Source organism: Mesoplodon bidens (assembly GCF_964165515.1).
Source record: "Mesoplodon bidens genome assembly, chromosome: 15".
NCBI classification, from domain to species: Eukaryota; Metazoa; Chordata; class Mammalia; order Artiodactyla; family Ziphiidae; genus Mesoplodon; species Mesoplodon bidens.
The window spans coordinates 58,231,196-58,255,904 of record NC_138171.1 but is presented as its reverse complement, the minus strand read 5'-3'; the positions used below and the strand labels follow the sequence as shown (position 1 = coordinate 58,255,904).

Here is a 24,709-nt window from a genome sequence, read left to right as displayed (position 1 = left end):
GCTTAGAGATTAATGAAAATCAGGCGAGAGGGCACAGGCATCATCAAGTCATCTTTGTATGCTTCACCTTTGGCTGGATTTCCCTCAAGCTTTGCACCAGGCAGGGGGGATTTGGGAAGGCAGCGTCTCTCTGTCCTGGCCATTAGCTAAAGTTGAGATATGACTGGGCTAATTAAGAGAGGACTTCGTTAAAATCTATGTTTTAGTCACCATTTGTACTAAAAATAGAATTTCTTGCATTTTTAATCCTATTAGCTCACCGGCCCAGCTGAAGCATGTGTTGTCTTTATTGATCTACTCTGAGATTGGTTTGGACTTTGGATAGAGATTTTCCTTGATCACTAAAAGGATTTATTCAGTCACAGTAGAAAGGACTCAGTTCTGTTTTCTAAATTTATCACAATGCACCCCCTTTCCACCCAGAAACTCAGGTGGATCTCGTCACCCTGATTTAGGTGCATCGTAGGAATCATGGTAAAGCATTTTCAGACTGAAGACCTAAATATTCCCTATTCTATAAAATACCCATAAAAATAATCACATAAAATAATAGAGAACACAGAATATTAGAACTTAAGATTTCTTTTGGAAAGAAGAGAAAGGGAAACCTCTCCCAGCAGCCTCAGAAGCAGCGGATTAAAGCTCCGCCATCAACTTGATGTACCCCACATCTGTGGAATACATGAATAGACAACAAATCATCCCAAACTGAGGAGCCAGGAGTCAGTGCTGTGCCTCTGAGGTGGGAGAGCCAACTTCAGGACACTGGTCCACAAGAGACCTCCCAGCTCCACATAATATCAAACGGCGAAAATCTTCCAGAGATCTCCATCTCAACACCAGCACCCAGCTTCACTCAACGACCAGCAAGCTACAGTGCTGGACACCCTATGCCAAACAACTAGCAAGACAGGAACACAACGCCACCCATTAGCAGAGAGGTGGCCTAAAATCATAAAAAGTCTGCAGACACCACAAAACACACCACCAGACGTGGACCTGCCCACCAGAAAGACAAGATCCAGCCTCATCCACCAGAACACAGGCACTAGTCCCCTCCACCAGGAAGCCTACACAACCCACTAAACCAACCTTAGCCACTGGGGACAGACACCAAAAACAACGGGAACTACGAACCTGCAGCCTGCAAAAAGGAGACCCCAAACACAGTAACATAAGCAAAATGAGAAGACAGAAAAACACACAGCAGGAGAAGGAGCAAGATAAAAACCCACCAGATCTAACAAATGAAGAGGTAATAGGCAGTCTACCTGAAAAAGAATTCAGAATAATGATGGTAAAGATGATCCAAGATTCTATTTCCCAGATCCAAAATCTTGGAAATAGAATAGACAAAATGCAAGAAACAGTTAACAAGGACTTAGAAGAACTAAAGATGAATCAAGCATCGATTAAAAACACAATACATGAAATAAAAAATACTCTAGATGGGATCAATAGCAGAATAACTGAGGCAGAAGAACGGATAAGTGAGGTGGAAGATAAAATAGTGGAAATAACTGATGCAGAGCAAAATAAAGAAAAAAGAATGAAAAGAACAGAGGACAGTCTCAGAGACCTCTGGGACAACATTAAATGCACCAACATTCGAATTATAGGGGTTCCAGAAGAAGAAGAGATAAAGAAAGGGACTGAGAAAATATTTGAAGAGATTATAGTTGAAAACTTCCCTAATATGGGAAAGGAAATAGTTAATCAAGTCCAGGAGGCACAGAGAGTCCCATACAGAATAAATCCAAGGAGAAATACGCCAAGACACATAGTAATCAAACTGTCAAAAATTAAACACAAAGAAATCATATTAAAAGCAGCAAGGCAAAAACAACAAATAACACACAAGGGAATCCCCATCAGGTTAACAGCTGATCTCTCAGCAGAAACTCTACAAGCCAGAAGGGAGTGGCAGGACATAATTAAAGTGATGAAAGAGAAAAACCTGCAACCAAGATTACTCTACCCAGCAAGGATCTCATTCAGATTTGATGGAGAAATTAAAACGTTTACAGACAAGCAAAAGCTGAGAGAGTTCAGCACCACCAAACCAGCTTTACAACAAATGCTAAAGGAACTTCTCTAGGCAAGAAACACAACAGAAGGAAAAGACCTACAATAACGAACCCAAAACAATTAAGAAAATGGGAATAGGAACATACATATCGATAATTACCTTAAATGTAAATGGACTAAATGCTCCCACCAAAAGACACAGATTGGCTGAATGGATACAAAAACAAGACCCATATATATGCTGTCTACAAGAGACCCACTTCAGACCTAGAGACACATACAGACTGAAAGTAAGGGGATGGAAAAAGATATTCCATGCAAATGGAAACCAAAAGAAAGCTGGAGTAGCAATTCTCATATCAGACAAAATAGACTTTAAAATAAAGACTACTAGAAGAGACAAAGAAGGACACTACATAATGATCAAGGGATCGATCCAAGAAGAAGATATAACAATTGTAAATATTTATGCACCAAACATAGGAGCACCTCAATACATAAGGCATATACTAACAGCCATAAAAGGAGAAATCGACAGTAACACAATCATAGTAGGGGACTTTAACACCCCACTTTCACCAATGGACAGATCATCCAAAATGAAAATAAATAAGGAAACACAAGCTTTAAATGATACATTAAACAAGATGGACTTAATTGATATTTATAGGACATTCCATCCAAAAACAACAGAATACACATTTTCCTCAAGTGCTCATGGAACATTCTCCAGGATAGATCATATCTTGGGTCACAAATCAAGCCTTGGTAAATTAAAGAAAATTGAAATTGTATCAAGTATCTTTTCCGACCACAATGCTATGAGACTAGATATCAATTACAGGAAAAGATCTGTAAAAAATACAAACACATGGAGGCTAAACAATACGCTACTCAATAACGAAGTGATCACTGAAGAAATCAAAGAGGAAATTAAAAAATACCTAGAAACAAATGACAATGGAGACACGATGACCCAAAACCTATGGGACGCAGCAAAAGCAGTTCTAAGGGGGAAGTTTATAGCAATACAATCCCACCTTAAGAAACAGGAAACATCTCGAATAAACAACCTAACCTTGCACCTAAAGCAATTAGAGAAAGAAGAACACAAACATCCCAAAGTTAGCAGAAGGAAAGAAATCATAAAAATCAGATCAGAAATAAATGAAAAAGAAATGAAGGAAACGATAGCAAAGATCAACCAAACTAAAAGCTGGTTCTTTGAGAAGATAAACAAAATTGATAAACCATTAGCCAGACTCATCAAGAAAAAAAGGGAGAAGACTCAAATCAATAGAATTAGAAATGAAAAAGGAGAAGTAACAACTGACACTGCAGAAATACAAAAGATCATGAGAGATTACTACAAGCAACTCTATGCCAATAAAATGGACAACCTGGAAGAAATGGACAAATTCTTAGAAATGCACAACCTGCCAAGACTGAACCAGGAAGAAATAGAAAATATGAACAGACCAATCACAAGCACTGAAATTGAAACTGTGATAAAAAATCTTCCAACAAACAAAAGCCCAGGACCAGATGGCTTCACAGGCGAATTCTATCAAGCATTTAGAGAAGAGCTAACACCTATCCTTCTCAAACTCTTCCAAAATATAGCAGAGGGGGGAACACTCCCAAACTCATTCTATGAGACCACCATCACCTTGATACCAAAACCAGACAAGGATGTCACAAAGAAAGAAAACTACAGGCCAATATCACTGATGAACATAGATGCAAAAATCCTCAACAAAATACTAGCAAACAGAATCCAACAGCACATTAAAAGGATCATACACCATGATCAAGTGGGGTTTATTCCAGGAATGCAAGGATTCTTCAATATACGCAAATCAATCAACGTGATACACCATATTAACAAATTGAAGGAGAAAAACCATATGATCATCTCAATAGATGCAGAGAAAGCTTTCGACAAAATTCAACACCCATTTATGATAAAAACCCTGCAGAAAGTAGGCATAGAGGGAACTTTCCTCAACATAATAAAGGCCATATATGACAAACCCACAGCCAGCATCGTCTTCAATGGTGAAAAACTGAAACCATTTCCACTAAGATCAGGAACAAGACAAGGCTGCCCACTCTCACCACTCTTATTCAACATAGTTTTGGAAGTTTTAGCCACAGCAATCAGAGAAGAAAAGGAAATAAAAGGAATCCAAATCGGAAAAGAAGAAGTAAAGCTGTCACTGTTTGCAGATGACATGATACTATACATAGAGAATCCTAAAGATGCTACCAGTAAACTACTAGAGCTAATCAATGAATTTGGTAAAGTTGCCGGATACAAAATTAATGCACAGAAATCTCTGGCATTCCTATATACTAATGATGAAAAATCTGAAAGTGAAATCAAGGAAACACTCCCATTTACCACTGCAACAAAAAGAATAAAATATCTAGGAATAAACCTACCTAAGGAGACAAAAGACCTGTATGCAGAAAATTATAAGACACTGATGAAAGAAATTACAGATGATACAAATAGATGGAGAGATGTACCATGTTCTTGGATTGGAAGAATCAACATTGTGAAAATGACTCTACTACCCAAAGCAATCGACAGATTCAATGCAATCCCTATCAAACTACCACTGGCATTTTTCACAGAACTAGAGCAAAAAATTTCACAATTTGTATGGAAACACAAAAGACCCCGAATAGCCAAAGCAATCTTGAGAACGAAAAATGGAGCTGGAGGAATCAGGCTCCCTGACTTCAGACTATACTACAAAGCTACAGTAATCAAGACAGTATGGTACTGGCACAAAAACAGAAAGATAGATCAATGGAACAGGATAGAAAGCCCAGAGATAAACCCACGGACATATGGTCACCTTATCTTTGATAAAGGAGGCAGGAATGTACAGTGGAGAAAGGACAGTCTCTTCAATAAGTGGTGCTGGGAAAACTGGATAGGGACATGTAAAAGTATGAGATTAGATCACTCCCTAACACCATACACAAAAATAAGCTCAAAATGGATTAAAGGCCTAAATGTAAGGCCAGAAACTATCAAACTCTTAGAGGAAAACATAGGCAGAACACTCTATGACATAAATCACAGCAAGATCCTTTTTGACCCACCTCCTAGAGAAATGGAAATAAAGACAAAAATAAACACATGGGACCTAATGAAACTTAAAAGCTTTTGCACAGCAAAGGAAACCATAAACAAGACCAAAAGACAACCCTCAGAATGGGAGAAAATATTTGCAAATGAAGCAACTGACAAAGGATTAATCTCCAAAATTTATAAGCAGCTCATGCAGCTCAATAACAAAAAAACAAACAACCCAATCCAAAAATGGGCAGAAGACCTAAATAGACATTTCTCCAAAGAAGATATACAGACTGCCAACAAACACATGAAAGGATGCTCAACATCTTTACTCATTAGAGAAATGCAAATCAAAACTACAATGAGATATCATCTCACACCAGTCAGAATGGCCATCATCAAAAAATCTAGAAACAATAAATGCTGGAGAGGGTGTGGAAAAAAGGGAACGCTCTTGCACTGCTGGTGGGAATGTGAATTGGTACAGCCACTATGGAGAACGGTATGGAGGTTCCTTAAAAAACTACAAATAGAACTACCATATGACCCAGCAATCCCACTACTGGGCATATACCCTGAGAAAACCATAATTCAAAAGGAGACATGTACCAAAATGTTCATAGCAGCCCTATCTACAATAGCCCGGAGATGGAAACAACCTAAGTGTCCATCATCGGATGAATGGATAAAGAAGATGTGGCACATATATACAATGGAATATTACTCAGCCATAAAAAGAAATGAAATTGAGCTATTTGTAATGAGGTGGATGGACCTAGAGTCTGTCATACAGAGTGAAGTAAGTCAGAAAGAGAAAGACAAATACTGTATGCTGACACATATATATGGAATTTAAGAAAAAAAAATGTCATGAAGAACATAGGGGTAAGACAGGAATAAAGACACAGACCTACTAGAGAATGGACTTGAGGATATGGGGAGGGGGAAGGGTAAGCTGTGACAAAGTGAAAGAGAGGCATGGACATATATACACTACCAAACGTAAGGTAGATAGCTAGTGGGAAGCAGCCGCATAGCACAGGGAGATCAGCTCGGTGCTTTGTGACCGCCTGGAGGGGTGGGATAGGGAGGGTGGGAGGGAGACGCAAAAGGGAGGGGATATGGGAACATATGTATATGTATAACTGATTTAATTTGTTATAAAGCAAAAAATAAATAAATAAATAAATAAATAAAAATAAAATAAATAAATAAATAAATAAAATGCACCAAAAGAAACCCACAACCCACAGAAAAATTTAAAACTGGTGAGCTTTAGGGATGCCTGTGGGATTATGGATGAAAAAAAAAAAAAGATTTCTTTTGAAGGAAGAAGAATCAGTAGCTGGAATAGAAGGAGCAGCAAATGGGTTTCTTTGAGCAGAAGTAAGAATCCTTTGGGGATCAGACCTGGAGCGAGTAGGGGAGGGGGGAGGAGGGGGCAAGGCACGGGGAGGTGTAGGCGGGGCTATGGAAATTCTGCACCCAGCATGCAATTTTCGTGGTTCAGTGAACTTCAAGTTCTAAAGGCTGATGGTTAAAAAAAAAAAAGGCTGATGGTTTGGGATAAGGGGTGGTACTCCCAGAAATGTCCCTCCAGACCTCTGATGACAAGCAGGATATGCCAAGAACTGGCATCTCCTCGCTGCCCCCTAAGTAGCAGTGCTGTCCTATTACACCTTGGTCCAATGTTTGCTTGAAATGTGTGTGTGCATGTGTGTGTGTGCTGCACATCTAGCACTGGGTGTGGAGAAAGTCCTGCTGGTGACTCACCGGCCCTCCCTCCCCCAGAAGCAACTTTTAATCTGTCGTTGACGGTGGGACATCACCAGCAGGGTCGTACAGGTGAAGAGAAGGCCGAGGGACCTTCCCACGGGTGATGTGAGTGTCCCCTCCTCTCCTTCCCTTCAGAAAAACAGAAATCCCCACCACAGGGAGCCCCGGCCCCTGCCTGCTGTTGCTGAAAGGAAGTTGCTTTGGCCACATTCCATTACGTGCAGGGGAGCGAGAGTGCGCCAGCAGCTTCCCGGGGCTGTTAGGATGACCGCTCGACCATCTGATTCTAACCCCACCCTCGGGAGTTCTCCCTGCAATTTAAACTACGGCCCATTCTCAGCTGAGTCGGAGCCTTTTCCCAGAATTGTAAGCAAAAGGACAATCCTGAGGTCTAGAACCTTTCAAAACAGACCTGAGATGTTTGGTGTCTGAGGTTTCCCCAGCCCAGAAGGGCTCCACCCACGGGCCCCACTCCGAAGGCCAGGGAGGCTCTGGGCGTTGAGCCCTGGGGAAGGCCAGCTGGTAAGCAGTCTCCCGGGCCCCACGGCCACAGGGACCCCAAGGCCCACTCTGGAGCTGGCGGTTCTGCCCCAGGCAGGCTGAGACCCCGCACCTCCACCACATACCACCCACAGCACTCAGAAGGGACAGTGGCTTTGGCCTGTTTTCAGGAAGGCAGAGGTCAGCTCAGCCTCCTTCCTGCCTTGGTATCTGGACACCAACCAGCCCGAATGGCCAGGCGTCCAAGATGCCCTGGGGATGATGGAAGCCCTTCGCCCTGGGTGGCCCAGCTTTGTGCTTACTGGGTCTGAGGCTTCTAGGCACAGAGCCAATGCTTGCCTCTGTCTGGAAATGGACACTGGGATTTGGCAGTGCTCCAGGGCAGAAGCCACTGAGGACGATTCTGCCTGAGTCTTTCAATCCACTGTAATAATAATAACTACTATATCAGCAATAGTGATAGCCAACATTTATTGCCTAGTATGTGCCAGGCACATGTATTAACTTATGCATTCCTCACAAAAACACTATGCTGTAGGTGCTATAATTAGCCTCATTTTATAGGTAAAGAAAATAAGGCTCAGAGAGGTTAAGCAACTTCTCTAAGACCATACAGCTAGTAAAGGCTGGAGCTGGGATTTGAAGTTAGACAATCTGCCATCCGAGAAGCCACCATGTTGCCCACCTTAAATCTGAATTTCTCTTCCCTTTTGGGATCCTGTCATCCTCTGGCCTGATCAGGAGATGGGTCCAAAGTCCTGGGGCCACATGTGGCTTTGGATGCTGGCCATCACTACGTGTCAGGCAACAAGCACTCACTGAGCACCCACCGCTTACCGGTCCCTGGTGACACACGGGTGAGTAAGGCAGGCCCCACATCCCATGGGGGCTGCCAGGTACATAAAGAACAAGGGCGTGTAAATAACTAAACATGATGTGATGACATGCGTGCTATGAGGACGTCAAGGAAAGTGTGATTGGCCCCGTGCTGGGGTCGGGGCAGCATCAGAAGCTTCATGGAGGAAGTGACATCTGGGCTGGGTCTCAAACAATGGGCAGTTTGCCAGGCAGAGCCGTAGGGACACGGTGTTGCAGGCAAAGGGAACGGGATGCTCCGAGGCACAGAAGCATTACCAGTGTGAGCAGGGGGTGAGCTGGACAGGGCCCGGGGCTGAGCCAGAACTCTACGCCAGGTGAGAAGCTCGATGGGGCTTGGAAGTTTGAGTGTTATCCTGGGGGCAGTGGGGAGAGGGGGAAGGCTTTGAAGCAGGAAAGGAATAAGATCTGCCTGTAGAAGAAAAACATCCCAGAATCAGGAGGATGGATTAGAAGGAGACGAATTGGGGGAAGCTGTCAGAGAAGCCCTGGTGAGAAAAGGAGAGGGTCCAGATGAAGGTAAAAACTGGGAGGTGAGCAGAAAGGAGGGATGGAGACTCTTCAGGAGAATCAGCAGGACCCGAGGATGGGTGCGGCGTCGGGCAAAGGATTCTGGGGGCTCAGAGTGGCCGCTCGTTCCACTAACGTGCTTGGCTTAGAGCAGGAAGAGCACATTTGAAGGGGGAGGGAAACAGTTCACCGGCGTTAGAAATGTCTGGTTACCAACGGTGGAGATGCTCCCAGGCAACTGGAAATATGGGTGGCACTGTCACCCAGGAGGAGACAGGAGCTGGGCACAGAAATCCCTGTGTCGTGGGTGTGTGGATGTGAGATACAGCCGCTAGTAACTATGAAACAGCACCAGGGAGAAAGGGCTGGGAGAGAGGAAGGGTTGGGGGAAAACCAAGAGCGGATGGTGGGACCCCAAAGCCAAGAGAGAGAGAAACAGAGTAGGAAAAAGGAATCAGGATGGAAAACTAGCTCACTGGCAAACTTGGTAATAACAATTGTAGTGAAGTAAACTAAAGCCCTTCTTTATTTTTCTCCTCTTAGCACCTCTCATGGCCCGATGTTATGTTGTAGTTGGATTTGGGGGTTAACTTTCCCCCCGGCCACAGTGTCAGGGACCTGGCAGGTTCTGCAGGTCGGTATTCTCAGCACTTACAACAGTGTCTAGTTTATAGGTGGTGCTCAACAAATGTGCTGAATGAATGAAGCAAAGAAGGAAGGGAGGGAGGGAGGGAGGGAGGGAGGAAAGGAGCCAGATTTCAAGGGGCTAAAGTGCTAAGAAGTCAAGAAATGTTAACAAACATTGTAAATCAATTATACTTCATTTTTTTTAATGTTGAAAAATAAATTAAAAAGGAGTCAAGAAATGGAGCCAGACTTTTCCTCTCAGTTTGGCAATACAAGAAGAAAGAAATATTTATCAAGGCTCTGGAGTCCCTTCCCGAGGAGAGAACTCCAGGCCCAGATGGCCTCACTGGTGAATTCTGCCAAACATTTAAGGAAGAATAATACCAACTCTACACACACTCTTCCAGAAAATCGAAGAGGAGGGAATGGCTCCCAACCCACCCTATGAGGCCTGCATCACCCTGATCCCCAAACCAGGCACGGCATTCCAAAGACAGGAAAAATACAGACCAGTGTTTCTTATATTCATATATGCAAAAGGTTTTAACAAAGTGTCATCAGCAAATTGAATCCTCCTATTAAGAAGTGGAATCGGGCTTCCCTGGTGGCGCAGTGGTTGAGAATCTGCCTGCTAATGCAGGGGACACGGGTTCGAGCCTTGGTCTGGGAAGATCCCACATGCCACGGAGCAGCTGGGCCCGTGAGCCACAACTACTGAGCCTGCGCGTCTGGAGCCTGTGCTCTGCAACAAGAGGCCGCCATAGTGAGAGGCCTGCGCACCGCGATGAAGAGTGGCCCCCGCTTGCCACAACTAGAGAAAGCCCTCGCACAGAAACGAAGATGCAACACAGCAAAAATAAATAAATTAAATTAATAAACTCCTACCCCCAACATCTTCTTTAAAAAAAAAAAAAAGAAGTGGAATCTATTTCCCCACCCACCGAACCTGGCTGCCCTTGTGATTTCTTTTATCAATAGAAGGCAGCAAAAGTGCCAATTCTGAGCCCAGGCCTCAGGAAGGCTCACACACTTCCTGTCTGCACAGCTACCATGCAAACGAGCCCAGTCTGGGCCGCTGGATGGTAGATTACATGGAGCATAGATGAGCTTTTCTCCAGCAAGGGCCACCTAAGGCCAGCCAGTCCCCAGCTGACCCACCTGCTGGCCACAGAGATGTGAGAGAGACCAGCTAAGCCCAGCCCATATTGCGCACCTACAGAATGATGAACTAAATGTTTTCTCTTTTAAGCCATTATAGCCCCGGAGATACTGCAGGCTCAGTTCCAGACCACTGCAGTAAAGCGAATATCACAATAAAGTGAGTCATGTGACTTTTTTGGTTTCCCAGTGCATATAAAAGTTACATTTACACTACACTGTAGTCTATGAAGTGTGCAGTAGCATTATGTCTAAATAAACAATGTACATACCTTAATTTTAAAATACTTTACTATAAAAATTGCTAACCATCATCTGAGCCTTCAGCAAATTGTAGTAGTAACATCAAAGACCACAGATCACATAACAAATATAAGAATAATGAAAAAGTTTGAAATGTTGTGAGAATTACCAAAATGTGACAGACATAAAGTGAGCAAATGCTGTCAGAAAAATAGTGCCAGTAGCCTTGCTCAATGCAGAGTGGCCACAAACCTTTAATTTGTAAAAAAACGCAGTATCTGCAAATTGCAATCAAGAGAAGGGCAATAAAACGAAATGTGCCTGTGCATTTCAGGATGGTTTGTTACACAGCAAGAGCTAACTGATATAGGGGAAACTGCGTTGTTAGATTCAGAGTTCCTCAAAGATAGAAACCATGTCTTACTCATCCCCAGTGCCCAAGGTTACTCAGCAAACACTTGGTGAATGTCTGCTAGTTTGCATGGCTTTGGCGGAAGAGCTAATAACCGCCATTCTGCCAACGACTGCTGTCTGACCCCATCAATTAAAGAGCTCCCTGCTGGTTGCTGTCATCCAAGGAGCTCCCTATAATTATGCCACCCACTAAACCCACACCCCAGGCCCAGAGAAGGCTGGGACCTGCAGGCACTCAACATGTCATTCAGTTTAGGTGACTGAGGTGAGGCAGGTGTCAGAATCAGGGTGTTTGCCGTCCTCACAGCCATTAGGTTAGGAACGTTCTTATCTTCACAGAGCATCTCGTATCACAGCCATTAGGTTAGGAATGTTCTTATCTTCACAGAGCATCTCATATTAGTGACTTTCACGTAACCCTCAGGAGATCAGTGGCACTCACTTTAGCAGCCTATTCATCTTTCCTAAACTGTCATTTCTGTGGGTGAATTTTGCCAGCAAGTTAGGGACTGGGAATCACTGCCTACAACTCAGCCAGACCCAAGGAGCCCCAGGACCAGGAAACCAGGCCTCCACCTCCAGGTAAGTTAACCCATGAAGGGGACAAAGGCGAGAAGACCAGCAGGAATTAATACATGCAAAACACAGAAGAGTACAGACAGAGCCAGACTGGACCGCAGTCTAGCAGCCTAACAACTCAGTGCCTCAGTTTCCTCATCTGTACAATGGGGATGACAATGGTATGCCCACCTCCTAGGACCATTGGGAGACAACAGAGTGAAAGTGCTTAGAACAGCATCTGGCACAAAGCAAGTGCTTTGTACATGCACCGATCATGACCAGCATCACAGTCAAGGAGTTTCTTAGAACTGCCACCCCCAAACCTTTCCCCTCCCCACAGAGTTCTCTCCTTGTCCACTGCCACTTTCAGGTGGCAGTCATCAAGTGGAAATAAATCATCCAGCTGTCTCCAGAGGGGAAGAAGTGCAAACAGACAACAGGCAGCTCAAGGCATGTGGACAGTTAGGGGATATTTCAGGCACCGTCCTCACTGTGCTTGCGTCAATGTTCCCCCAGTCAGCCATTCCTGCACCACCTGCAGAATCTCAGGTATATCCGTATACCACCTGTGTTACTAGTAGCCTACTCACTTTTTAAACTTACATTTTTATAAAAAGAAACCTTATATCACAACCTAAATGGAAAGTGAGCAGTTGCCTGCCATAAATAGAGGGTGCTGAGAAGAAAGAAATACAAGGAAAACAGAACAATGTTATTCAATTCCAGCTAGAAACTGTTGCTGCTCAAGACTCTGACTCCAAGGCCAGCTTCCTTTCCCTTTGCTGAAGCAGGATGTCACGTGTGTTTGGGAAGTTTTATTAAAGACATATTAGCACAAAACTGAGATTTTCTCCTTGGAGGGTTGGGAGGGAATTTAAAAGAGAATGATTTAAAAGGGATTCTATCTTATTTAATGCTGTGTATCTAGTCTACCTGAAGTATCTGTGATCATTAATTTTCTGTGTCAACTTGGCTGGGCCACAGAGTTTCTGTGAGGGTGTCTTTGGATGAGATGAAGATTTAAATCAGTGGGCTTTGAGTAAAGCAGATTGCCCTCCATAGTGTGGGTGGGCCTCATCTGATCAGGTGAAGGTCCAAATAGAACAAAACACTGACATCCCCCTCACCCCCGAGCAGCCTTCGGACTTGAATTGCAACATCAGCTCTTCCCTGGGTCCCCAGCCTACCAGCCTACCCTGTTGACTTTGGACTTGCTAGCCTTCCTAACTGCGTGAGCCAATTCCTTAAAATAAACCCCTCTCTCTCTCTATAAACACACACACACACACACACACACACACACACACACATCCTATTGGTTCTATTTCTGGGAGAACCCTGCTTAACACAGCGTCTCTCCATTGGGGTACCCAGCCCATAGAGACTCACTAACCTGAGAGCTGGCAGGTCATGTCCTTTAACTAGGGGTTTGGGGGCCATAACAGGAAGGGATGCCCTCTATTAAACACCCAAGATCAGGCAGATGCTGAGCCAGCTAGGGAGCCATCCCCATGAACTTGAAATGACACTCACATTTCCCCACCAGCATGACCTGGGGGACTGTAAGGTTGCCCTGCTGGAAAGAAAGGCAGGCCCCCAAACCTCTTGCCCTTCCGACTGGGGAACCTCTGATGACGTGTGTCTGCAGCTATGACACAGTCCGGCCGTGGAATTGGGAAACAGACCCCACACAATGAGAATTGCAGATTCATGCAGTCTTAGCTGAAAAGCGTTGTGTGATCATGCAGAACCACTCCTGCCCCAGCCTCTGCCTGGATTATTTTTATAGCAACCAGTTTCCATTTGTATGGGCCCCAGGAATGGAGACCTCACCACTTCCTGACACAGCACCTGATAATTGGGCCCTAAACATTAGAAGAAGGTTTTCCAAACTTCAGTCACTGGCTTACCTCCTTCCTGAGTACCACTGTGAGATTTTACTTCATATTTGTCATTAAATAAACCCACTCTCTAACAGAAATACATGTATTTCAGGAAGAAATATTTTGCTCCTGGGAATGGAGAATCAGCATGACCTGCCACAGAGATTGATCGTGAAAATTAATAGCCACCCCCCACAAAAAAGTTCACAAGTTCTGGTTCAATGCTGTTGTCCACCAAAGGGCTGAGTGAAGACCTGCTCTGTCTGGTTAAAGAAGGAAAACTAGAGTCGAAGAGACGTCTTCTCCTTGATGGAATCCCTGGCGGCCAGTGGTTAGGACTCAGTGCTTTCACTGCCATGGACCTGGGTTCGATCCCTGGTCAGGGAACTAAGATCCCACAAGCCATGTGGTGTGCCCCCGCCCCACCCCCCCAAAAAGGAACAAAAACAACAGAGTGTGACAGCCATAAAATGGAATATTACTCAGCAATGAAAAGGAACAAAAGGAACAACATACTACACGTACAACACCATGGATGATTCACAAAACCTTATGCTGAGTGAAAGACGCCAGACACAAAGAGTGCATACTGCCTGTGACATTGTGACTTATAAAAAATACAGCTTTAAAAAAAAAAGAAAAAGGAAAACTAGAGTCGAAGAGGTATCTTTCCCTTGATGGAATCACAAGAGCTGAAAGACCATTGAAAAGGGAACCACTTTGCCATTGAGTGATTTAATGTCATTTAATGTCGTAACCAGCAGCACCTAAAATCACTCTAGCATCGTGAAGAAAACAGCCTTACGGAGGGCTCTGCCTTCCACAGATTCCAATTCTCTCTCAGGTGGTCCCCATGTGCCCTTCAGTCCTTCCCACCATCCCCCAGCCTACTCAGGTGGGCCCAGCCTGTCCCAGACCTAGGAGCCTCGCTTAGCCCCAGGGGCCCTGGCCCCCAGCAACCTGCTCTAGATCTATAGGAATTTCACCAGTGGAAGTTTCTTAGGAGCAAGAAACTAGGACAGGACTGGACACTGAATTAAAACCTGGGGAAGCAGAGAAACTGGAGCCCTCATCCACTGCTGCTGGGAGTGTAAAACGGTGCAGCCACTTTGCGAAACAGTCTGGCCAGTCCTCAAACGATTAAACACAGAGTTATCATAGGAGTCAGCAATTCCACTCCTGGGTAAATATCCAAGAGAAATGAAAACACTAGCACAGAGAACTATACTATCTTGTAATAACCTATAATGGAAAAGAATCTAAAAAATAATATATATATATGTACATATATTTATATACACAATAACTGAATCACTTTGCTATACACCTGAAACTAACACAACATTGTAAATCAACTATATTTCAATAAAAATTTTTTAAAAAGGAAATGAAAACACATGAGCAACAGAAACATACAGGAATGTTTACAGCAGCATTATTCACAATAGCCAAAGGGTGGAAACCACCCAAATGTCCATCAACTCATGAATGGATAAACCAAACGGGTTATATCCACACAACAGTATTATTAGGCCATAAAAAGAAATGAAGTACTGATAGACTCCACAACATGGATGAACCTTGAAGACATTATGCGAAGTCGAAGAAACCAGACCCAAAAGATCACAGAGTACGATTCCATTTATACAAAATGTCCAGAATAGGCAAATCAATAGAGACAGAAAGCAGATTTGTGGTTAATTAGGGCTGAGGGGGATGGGAAAATAGGAGGGTGATCTCTAAAGGGTATGGAGGGGTTCTTTTGGCCGTGGTGAAACGTTCCAAAATTGACCGTGGTGATGGTTGCACATATCTGTGGATATACTAATACACACTGAACTGTACACTTTTTAAAACTCATTAAGAAAGAGATTTTAAAAAATACAACGAGAGAGCTCTGAGTTCACTGGAGGCTGGTATTTCAACATCCCCAACCCCCGGGTCTGACACAAGGACACCTAAGAGCCCTCTGTGGCCCCTGAGGTGGGAGGGAGGGTAGAAACCATGGGTCAGGACCCAAGGCCTTGAGTTGGTCTGAGCGAGAAGTCCCACCCCACCCACGATGGCACCCAAAGGTGACCATCCCACACCTACAACTGACCACCCACTCCCTAGGGCTGGGACTGAGCCAGCCCCTCACTTTCCAGGACATCCCAAGAGGCGGGGAGCATGTGACCCCATTTCCCAGCCATCTGTCCCGAGCATACAGTAGGTGCTACTCGAGGACATGAGGACATGGACCACCCACTCAGTCCTGACCCTCACAGAGCACCCCAAAGGACCAGCGGGAGGAGTCAGGACCCCAGGCTGTGCCCTTCCTTCCCCAAGGCTGGCGGTGGGGAGAAGACTGAGCTTGCTCCCCCCCACCCCACATCCAGGGCACCAGGATGTTTGCACGAGCCGTTCCCTGTCTAGAAAGTTCTTAGATCTGGGGGTGAATGGCTCCTTCCCTTCATTCAGCCTCAACTCCAAAGCCCCCTCCTCAGAGAAGCCTTCCCAGACCATCCAAGATAAGTGACCCTGTTTTATTTTCCTTAAATCACTGCACATCATCTGCTGTTTTCTTCTTGATCTCTAGTCCCTTCTTTTGTTCTGTCTCGTCCCTCTAGACTGCAGGCAGGGGCTTATGTCTGTTTTGTCCCTGCTGTGTCCCCAGTGCCCAGGACAGTGCCTGGCACATGGTGGCTCGAGGGATGGTGACCTGTCAGGCGCTCTCCTCCCGACTCAGGCCTCACCCGGAAGGCCCAGAGCAGCGAGGAGGTGACGACCGGGAGAGTGTCCAGTGAGGGGCCCTCACTGGTGATGAAGGCTCAGCATCCTCCTGTCCCTTGGGATTCTCAGGGCCTCCGGCTCACCTCTGAGTGCAGGAGCATGAATATTCCGAGGCTCCTCATGCCCTGCCTGGAAACTGCAGAAAAAGCACCTGGGACAACACAGGTGAGGTTGAGGGGGGCTCAGGCCAGGCTCCGGGGCACACCTGGGGCCATGAGCCCAGGGAATGGGGAGCATAACTTCCCAGACATCTCCAGACTTCTCGAAATTCCTGGGGAGAACGGGAAGCTGCGAGTCCTTAGCAGCCAATACTCACCGCAGCTGGGGGTGGGCACATCATCCAGTAAAGGGGACCTGGATGGGTCACCAATGGTGTCAACACCACCATGATCATTCTGCCCTGTGTCCCACCTGTACTATTCATGACCCACACTGTCTTTAAAACACAAGTCTCGGACTTTCCTGGTGGCACAGTGGTTAAGAATCTGCCTGCCAATGCGGGGGACACAGGTTCGATTCCTGGTCTGGGAAGACCCCATGCGTGGAGCAACTGAGCCCATGTGCCACAACTACTGAAGCCCGTGCGCCCTAGAGCCTGCGTGCTGCAACTACTGAAGCTCGAGTGCCTAGAGCCTGTGCCCCGCAACAAGAGAAGCCACCATAATGAGAAACCCACGCACAGCAAGGAAGAGTAGCCCCCGCTCGCCGCAACTAGAGAAAGCCCACACGCAGCAACGGAGAGCCAACGCAGCCAAAAAAACCCAAACAAACCACGAGACTCACTTGATTAATTTTTCAATGTGTATTATACCATAAATGGAAAATCAGTACCACTTGCCAAGCGACTGACATTTTAGTAATACACTTTAAAAAAAATATGAGCGTATTACAGTTTGTAACCTTGCCTGTAGGCTACAGAAATCATCTCCAAATGCCTGTGGGCGTGCAGACCACACTCTGGGCGGGAGGATGATTAAGTCTCTTCTGGGCTCCGGCCTAGAAGAATGTGACCCCGTGTCACGCTGACATAAAGGGACGCTGACCATGCCACTTGGGCCTGATGCCCTCCAGGCAGGACCAACTACAGGAGGGGGAGGGAGCCGCTGCCCAAGCCCCTCCCTCCTCCCCTCCCCCACCCCACCCCTGCAGCCTACAGCTGGCTCCTCACCCAAGGTGTGAGGGCCCCCCTTCTGCCACCCCTCCCTGGGGTAGGCTAAAAAGCAGGAAGCCGGGAGGACACCTTCTCTCAGCTATTCATGCAACAGATTTATTGAGCACCTATGGCACCCTTAGCTCTGTGCTGGATGCTGGTGTTACCCCAGGGAACTCAACAGATCTGGTCCCTCAAACAAAGGCCATCAGAAGTAATGGAAGTGATTACCGATTAGACAGAGGGTTCCTGTCCAAAGCAGGGTTCCCAGAACACCCTTGTCCATTCCACACACATGTGAAATACAGGAATCAAGATGGTTTTGCCCAGGGGAGGGGTGGGCATGAGTTCTGTTCTCTGTGACCAGGCTGTTAAGGGCAAAGGACCCTCATGTGGTCCAGCACCCTTAGGACTGAGAAAGCTGACTTTGGAGGAAGAACAATGGCGTCCTAGACACCCACTGCAGCACATCTGCAGCAAAGGCACTTTCTTGGCCCAAAGGGGCAGGACTGTTTCAAGAGGACGTATATATCTGTATTGAAAAAGAGGGATGTTGATGGGATATATCCATCCAATAGAGCAGGGTCTGTGGGGTCCATGAGACTTGGGTTCAATCCTAACCCAACATTTTTAAGACCCCATTTCTTCATCTATAGGGCAGGGGTAGTCCTTACCTCACATGGTTGTTGTTCATTTTGAATGAGATAGAGGATGTAATGCACGTGGCCCGAGCTGCTCTGCACCCTATAAACGCTGTACTAAGAGCAATGGTAAATTATTGCTATTAAGACTGGCAAAATGTAAGTCATTTCCTCCTATTCTCAAACACCAACCTAAAGCATAGTTCCTGACCCAGGGCTTTATGTGTCTCTCTGAATTTTCTTCAAAGGCCCAGACTCCCATTCTCAATGGTCTCCTCGATACCTTTCCAGAGATCTCATAATGGCCCTATTAACACAGCTTAAATGTACCACGTTGCCCCCTCCCCAAACCACCCCTTGTCTGTTAACAGCACCCAGACAGGAAACCCATCACACCATGAGGGGTCCACAAAGGGGTGTTTCAAGGGGCATGTTCCATGGGGCTGGATGGCACACATCCCGGTTACCCTGCCCCTGAATTACTGCACTGCTGCCAGCTAGTCTGTCTACCATGCCCCCCATCTCCTAAAGTTCCTCACCCCAAAACCTACAAAACTCGCGCTGCTGACCGAATCCAGGGAAGACTATTTCATTATTATCAAACTTCATGTACACACGTGACCCATGAATATATTCTCTCTGTTACAAACAAGACTGGAGTCCCGTGGCCCATTCCTTCCTCTCCCCTCTCCCCACGGCAGCCACACTGATCAATTCTGATGTATCCTTCCAGCCACTTTTCTTGCATACATGTAATAGGTATGAGGCCCTAGGAATGCAGCGACATTTATAAATAGCCTATTTCTCCATATATTGTTTTGCTACTTGCTCTTTTTTCTTTAGTTCAATAGTGTCTTATAGATTTTTCTATATTGGTACACAGAGATGAACCTCGAGGTTGTTTTCTCTGCAATCCAAATTTAAAAAAAAATTTTTATTGAAAATATAGTTGACATACGATATGTTAGTTTCAGGTGTGCTACATAGTGATTTGACATTTGCACACATTTTGAAATAATCTCCATAAGTCTAGTAGTTCAACATATTACATCCCATGGCTTATTTAATAACTGGAGGTTTGTACCTCTTAATCCCCTTCACCTCTTTTGCCCCTCCCACCCACCCTGAACCTTGTTCTTTCTAACTTCTGTAACATGACTGATGGATATTTAGTTGCTTCTAGGTTATTTCCACTTTTTTCCTTTTTCTCTCTTTTTTCCATCCCAACATTGCTGTGTGAGCATCATCATGCCTGCCTCCCTAGCCAGGTTCATTGGGATGTGGAGAGAAGCCCCCTCCACCTTCGCCCTCCCAGCTCTACCCCTAGCCCTGCCCTCCCTTCCCGCACCTTGCACTGCAGGCTAACTGGACGCTCAAGGCTTCTCAAGCAGGGCTTCTGCCTGCAACCTCTGCCTTTTCTTTCCCTCCTTTCTGCAAACCCGGAAACATCCCTGCCCAGGGAAATTCTAGGGACTCTTCCGAGTCCATCTCCAGTCCTACAGCCTTAAGGAAACTCTTGAACACCACGACATGGGCTTCCCTGAAACCCCATCTCGTGACCCCGGTCCTGGCACTTACATCCTTGGACCCACCAGCCTCTTCGCTGGACTGTAACCTGCTCTGAAGAGAGGGAAATCCCCCTTTGCCTACACAGCTCACTGCCCAGAGTCACTTAATAACAGCCATCAAGATGAAAGTGGGCAAGCCAGCCCCTCCCTCGGCTTTCCTTTGGTTCAAGCAAACCACAAACATCTCAAGCCACTTCCATGTATAATACATCAATACACCGACTCCTCCGATCCCTGGAACAACCGTCCAAGGTCATCCAGGCGGCACGATGACCCTCATCAAAGATGGGGAGGACTCCCTTGGAAACTGAGTGGCGGGTTTGGTCTGAAGCTGAACATCGGGGCCTCTTTGCAGAAGACGAGCTTGGGTGGGGAGCTTACAGACATTTCAGGTTTAGTCATGTTGTCAAAAGGATGAACATCTCAGTGGCTTCCCTGGTGGCGCAGTGGTTGAGAGTCCGCCTGCCCATGCAGGGGACGCGGGTTCGTGCCCCTGTCCGAGAAGATCCCACATGCCGCGGAGCGGCTGGGCCCGTGAGCCATGGCCGCTGAGCCTGCGCGTCCGGAGCCCGTGCTCCGCAACGGGAGAGGCCACAACAGTGAGAGGCCCGCGTACCGGGAAAAAAAAAAAAAAGATGACCATCTCAGCCCCAGTTATGCGATCTCCCAAAAGGCAGTCAGTCACTCCTGCATTAAGATTTGTGCCAAATCCAAGGATCACCTGTGCTTATTAATTATACCCTCCCATTATTTTAAAAAATGCTTTAAAGTTTAAAATATCAACTTAAGTTTCACCCTACACAGTAGTGAAACTATGGGTCTGTGTGCTGTTTGTGTTATTTTCCCAACTACCAACTGAGAAAAAGACGTAATTACTCTTTTTCGTTTCATGTTCAGCTGTGAACTTTTTAAAACGATCTTGGTTACCACCAGTGATAACACGCTTTGGGAAACGTTCATTAGAATAAGATGAATGAGACTTTGGGTCATATTTATTCACTGCAAATTTTTTTTTTTTTGAGGTACGCAGGCCTCTCACTGTTGTGGCCTCTCCCGTTGTGGAGCACAGGCTCCGGACACGCAGGCCCAGCGGCCATGGCTCACGGGCCCAGCCGCTCCGCAGCATGTGGGATCCTCCCAGACCAGGGCACGAACCTGTGTCCCCTGCGTCGGCAGGCGGACTCTCAACCACTGCGCCACCAGGGAAGCCCACTGCAAAAATTTTAAACTAATTTCATTTTAAGGAAAGAGAGCCCTCCAGAGAAGTTTGTGATCAGAAGCGCCGGAAAGAGAAATCTTCAAAGTGACTTCTCTGTCAGGCAAACTTACTTGCTCTTAGGCTACGAGCAATTTTCACTGAGGGACTTAATCTGTTCATCTCTGCATCCTGCAGGGTGATAGATGTTTCACATTCAAATTTCTCACAACAATCTTGACGCCAAATATCACACCGGCGACCGCTCCCTCAGCTCTAGACCCAGGAGTGCTAGGAAGCTTCTAGAAGCTGATGTCATCCAACCTGTCTGAGGAGGGCAGGAAGCTGGGCAATCTCTTCACCCTCAGTTCCCTTTTCGATCAACAGAAACCCAGCTTCCCCAGGAAAGTGAGAGCCCTGGAAATTCAACTATCCAGGTCAACAACTCCTTGTTAAACCCGTGAGATACCATGTGAACAAACCAAGTGTCTTCAGATGGGAAGACGGTCCTCCTCCAGCCTCCGACTTCCTACTCACCCCCACCCCCAGGATGGACGACATCCCCAGAGCCCGACAGCTGTGGCCGGGAGCGACCCAATGCCAGTGGGAAGTGACCCACTGCCTGAGCATGGCTCCTGGCCCACCTTTCTCCGATCAGCATCCCAGACGGATGACACATGCCATAAGGGTCCCTGACCCTGGGGACCTGGCCTGGAAACCCACTGACCACTCCCAGCCATCAAGCTCCTCAGCAGTGAGTCCCCAGACCCAGATCTCGTCCAGGTACTGCCGCCAACTTGCTGAGTGACCTCGGCTGAGTCACTCCAGCTCTCTGAGCATCCTTAGCTGGCAAACTGGGACTTTCTAAGGCCCTTATGTACCTGAACATCTTAGTCCATGGCTGCCCTGAATGCAGGGTGCTCTCAGCCCTCCCACCCTCTGCCCAAGGCTTGGTTGCCTGGAAGAGCCCCAGCGGCTGGAGCAGTGCAGAGCTAGAGCTGCCATGGGTGTTGGGTTACCAGGCCGCACTCTCCCTGGGTAGCAGCTCCGTCTCGGATATTTTTAGACTGCCCCCTCGGCCTGTCCCTAACAAGAGCCAGATACATCTGACAATTTGCCCCATGGGTCACTCCTGCAGGGAGCCAGACTCCATCGCTCCTGGGGTGAGGAAGGGAGCCTCTTCTTCCCACCACCCCTACTCCTACCCCCATCCTTCCCTGGACAGGATGAAGCCAACATCCAAGCGTCAGGCTCCAGTTCTGTCTAAGGTGCCAGCTGCCCTCCCTCCCTGTTCCAGCTGCTGCTGCCAATTGCCTAAGCCCAGTAAGACGTCCCTGGAGCCCATCCTCCTGCACTGGAGTCCTGTTGCCGACCTTTAACTGCCTCTTCTCGAAGGACTCTGCTCCGCAGTCCCAGTGTCTGGGACCGCACCCCACCTTTGGGGGATGGCTGCCACCACCTCACAGCGGGAGAGCCCACCCCCATCCCGCCTTAGCCCCCGAAGCCCATGTCAGAGGCCTCACTTGTCCACAGAGCTGGGCAGCGGCCGCATGTTGCAACACACACACACACACACAAACACACACACAACTATCTGCACCTCCCCAGGACAGTGGCTGCACTCCTGCCTTCCAGACAAATCCCGCCAAGCAGCCAGCAATCTACCGCCACCCCATCTGGCCTAGAAAAGCATTCATGTATTTTTGTCTCGACAGACTTCCCTTCCTGGTCATGTCTGGCAGAGTTTACTATGACAAAGAGGTGGCCTCAGCTGTGCCCCCGTCAACCAGGAAGGCCACAGAGGGCAGGAGAGTCAGCACGCGCCTGGGGTGAGAAATTAGCCTGTTGAGCCTCCCTGTGAATCACCTGTTGCTGGAAAATGGAGAGTCCGTGCGCACACACTCGTGGTTTCAGCTCCTGCCCTGAAGATATCATGCGCAAGGCAGAGAAAGAAAATCTAGGTGAAACACTCACTTCCATTCCAGAAACAAAGGGCCTTAGACATTACTTGTGTGTGCAGGGGAGTGGCGGGGAGGGCTGGACGGTTGTGCCCTGTATTTACAGTTAGCGGCCACAGACCCCTGTGGCAGCTCCACCAGCTGCTCCAACAGCTTCTGTCCCCTTCCTTGTCCCTTCCAGGCTCCTGGGGAAACCCGGCTCGTGTCCCTTCCTCATCCGCCGTCCACTTCCTTACTGAGGCCAAATTCTGGGGACAGGTGGCCAGCAACCGTGAGTGGATTCTGGAATTTCTAACTGAATCAAACTGAAGCACAAGAGGTGACCCCAGACTCTCTGTTTAATTGTGGTAAAATATACATCACAGAATATTGAGCATTTTAACCACTTTTAAGGGTAGAATCCAGTGGCATTAAATACACTTGCAATGTCGTGGAACCATCACTACTCCCTATACCCAAAGTGTTTTCATCCTCCCCAGCTCTGTACCCATTAGCAATACCTCCCCATCCCTCTCTGCCGGCCCCAGGTATCTCTGCTCCACTTTCTGTCCCTCTGAATTTGCCTATTCTAAGTGCTTCCTGTCAGTGAAATCATACAATATTGGGGCTACCGGCTGCTTAAGACCCTCTCCAAGCCCGTCACCTTACTCCTCACTCTGCCTGTCACTTTTTAGACTGGGCTCTGCATTTCAGACACAACTAAGTTAAAAGATCACCCCACCTCACCCCACATACACATCTTTGCAGCTCGGGAGGGGGCACTGCCCCTTTTCCCAAACCTGAAACTGGGCTGTCATTTTTGTTCCAAAGTAAGAGGTGGGTCCTGTAGTCCGGAGGGAGGGCTTTGCTTTCTGTAGTCTCCCTCAGGCACAGGTGCCCCCAACTAACCCCCATTTATGAGGTTCCCATGTCAGTCCCAAATTAGGGCCTCCCTGGGGTATATTTAGGACCCTGGATTTGGGGAGAGTGTATAGTCCTCCTGTATACGAGCTCTAGGCTCCCCCTTCTCCGGACCCATGGGTGGGGCCCTCGTAGGCCCCCAAGCCCAACCGGAGTGGAGGGGGGACAGGCGTCACCCAAGCAGTGCCTCCAGCTCCTCCGCTCGTCCAACCTAAGGCAGTTGCTCCCTGCCGCTGGGGGGCGCAACGGAGCCGCCGCCGGGACCGAGAAGGGACCCAGTGACCCAGCCAGGGCGCAGCGGGTCCCGCGCGCTCCGTGAGGCGGGGAACCGTGCGCCAAGGCGCCGGGGGCCTTCACACGACGAGAGGGGGGCTACCCGGGACTCCGAGAACCCTGGGAGTGGAGTTGGCGGGGGCAAGGGGAGTCGCCCTGACTCCTCCCCAAACTTTTCCCGCCCGCCTCGACGCAGAAGGCGAAGGAAGCAGTCCGGGGGTGGGGAGGTGGAATTCGGGGTCCCGAGCGAGCTCGGCGCAGGCGGGAAGTCCGCGCCCTCGCAATCTGGCAGAGGAACAGTAGATTTTCGGCAGGGAGGGGCCGAGGCCCCTCCCTGTCCCCCACCAATTGCAGGGACCTCTCTGGGTCCGGTACGTGCAGGGGCTGGCGACCCCGCGGCCCCGTCGCTCGCAGCCCGGAGCCCCCCGCTACCTGCGCGCGGCTCCCGGGCGAGACCCCGACTCACCGGACGCTGGCGGCTGGACAGACAGTCGGTCTGGGGCGCGAGGCGAGGCCGCCGGACTGTTTTGAAGCTCTGGGCTGGGACTGCGCACCCTCCCTCCTCCCTCTCCGTGGCGCCGAGC

The 24,709-nt window shown here is 47.6% G+C and overlaps 1 protein-coding gene and 1 long non-coding RNA gene across 2 annotated transcripts in view; one reads left to right on the top strand and one right to left on the bottom strand.

Moving 5' to 3' along the window:
• Positions 1 to 24,706, bottom strand: part of EMP2 (epithelial membrane protein 2) — a 41,252-nt gene extending 16,546 nt beyond the window's left edge. Inside the window, exon 1 of the mRNA XM_081255669.1 lies at positions 24,592 to 24,706. The gene's annotated coding sequence lies outside the window, so the exon portion shown is untranslated. The remainder of the gene's footprint in view (positions 1 to 24,591) is intronic.
• On the top strand, positions 6,827 to 14,986 carry LOC308628869. The gene is made up of 3 exons (XR_014017591.1): positions 6,827 to 7,000; positions 8,138 to 8,253; positions 13,781 to 14,986. It is a non-coding gene; the product is annotated as an uncharacterized lncRNA (long non-coding RNA).
• Positions 24,707 to 24,709: the final 3 nt, after the last annotated feature.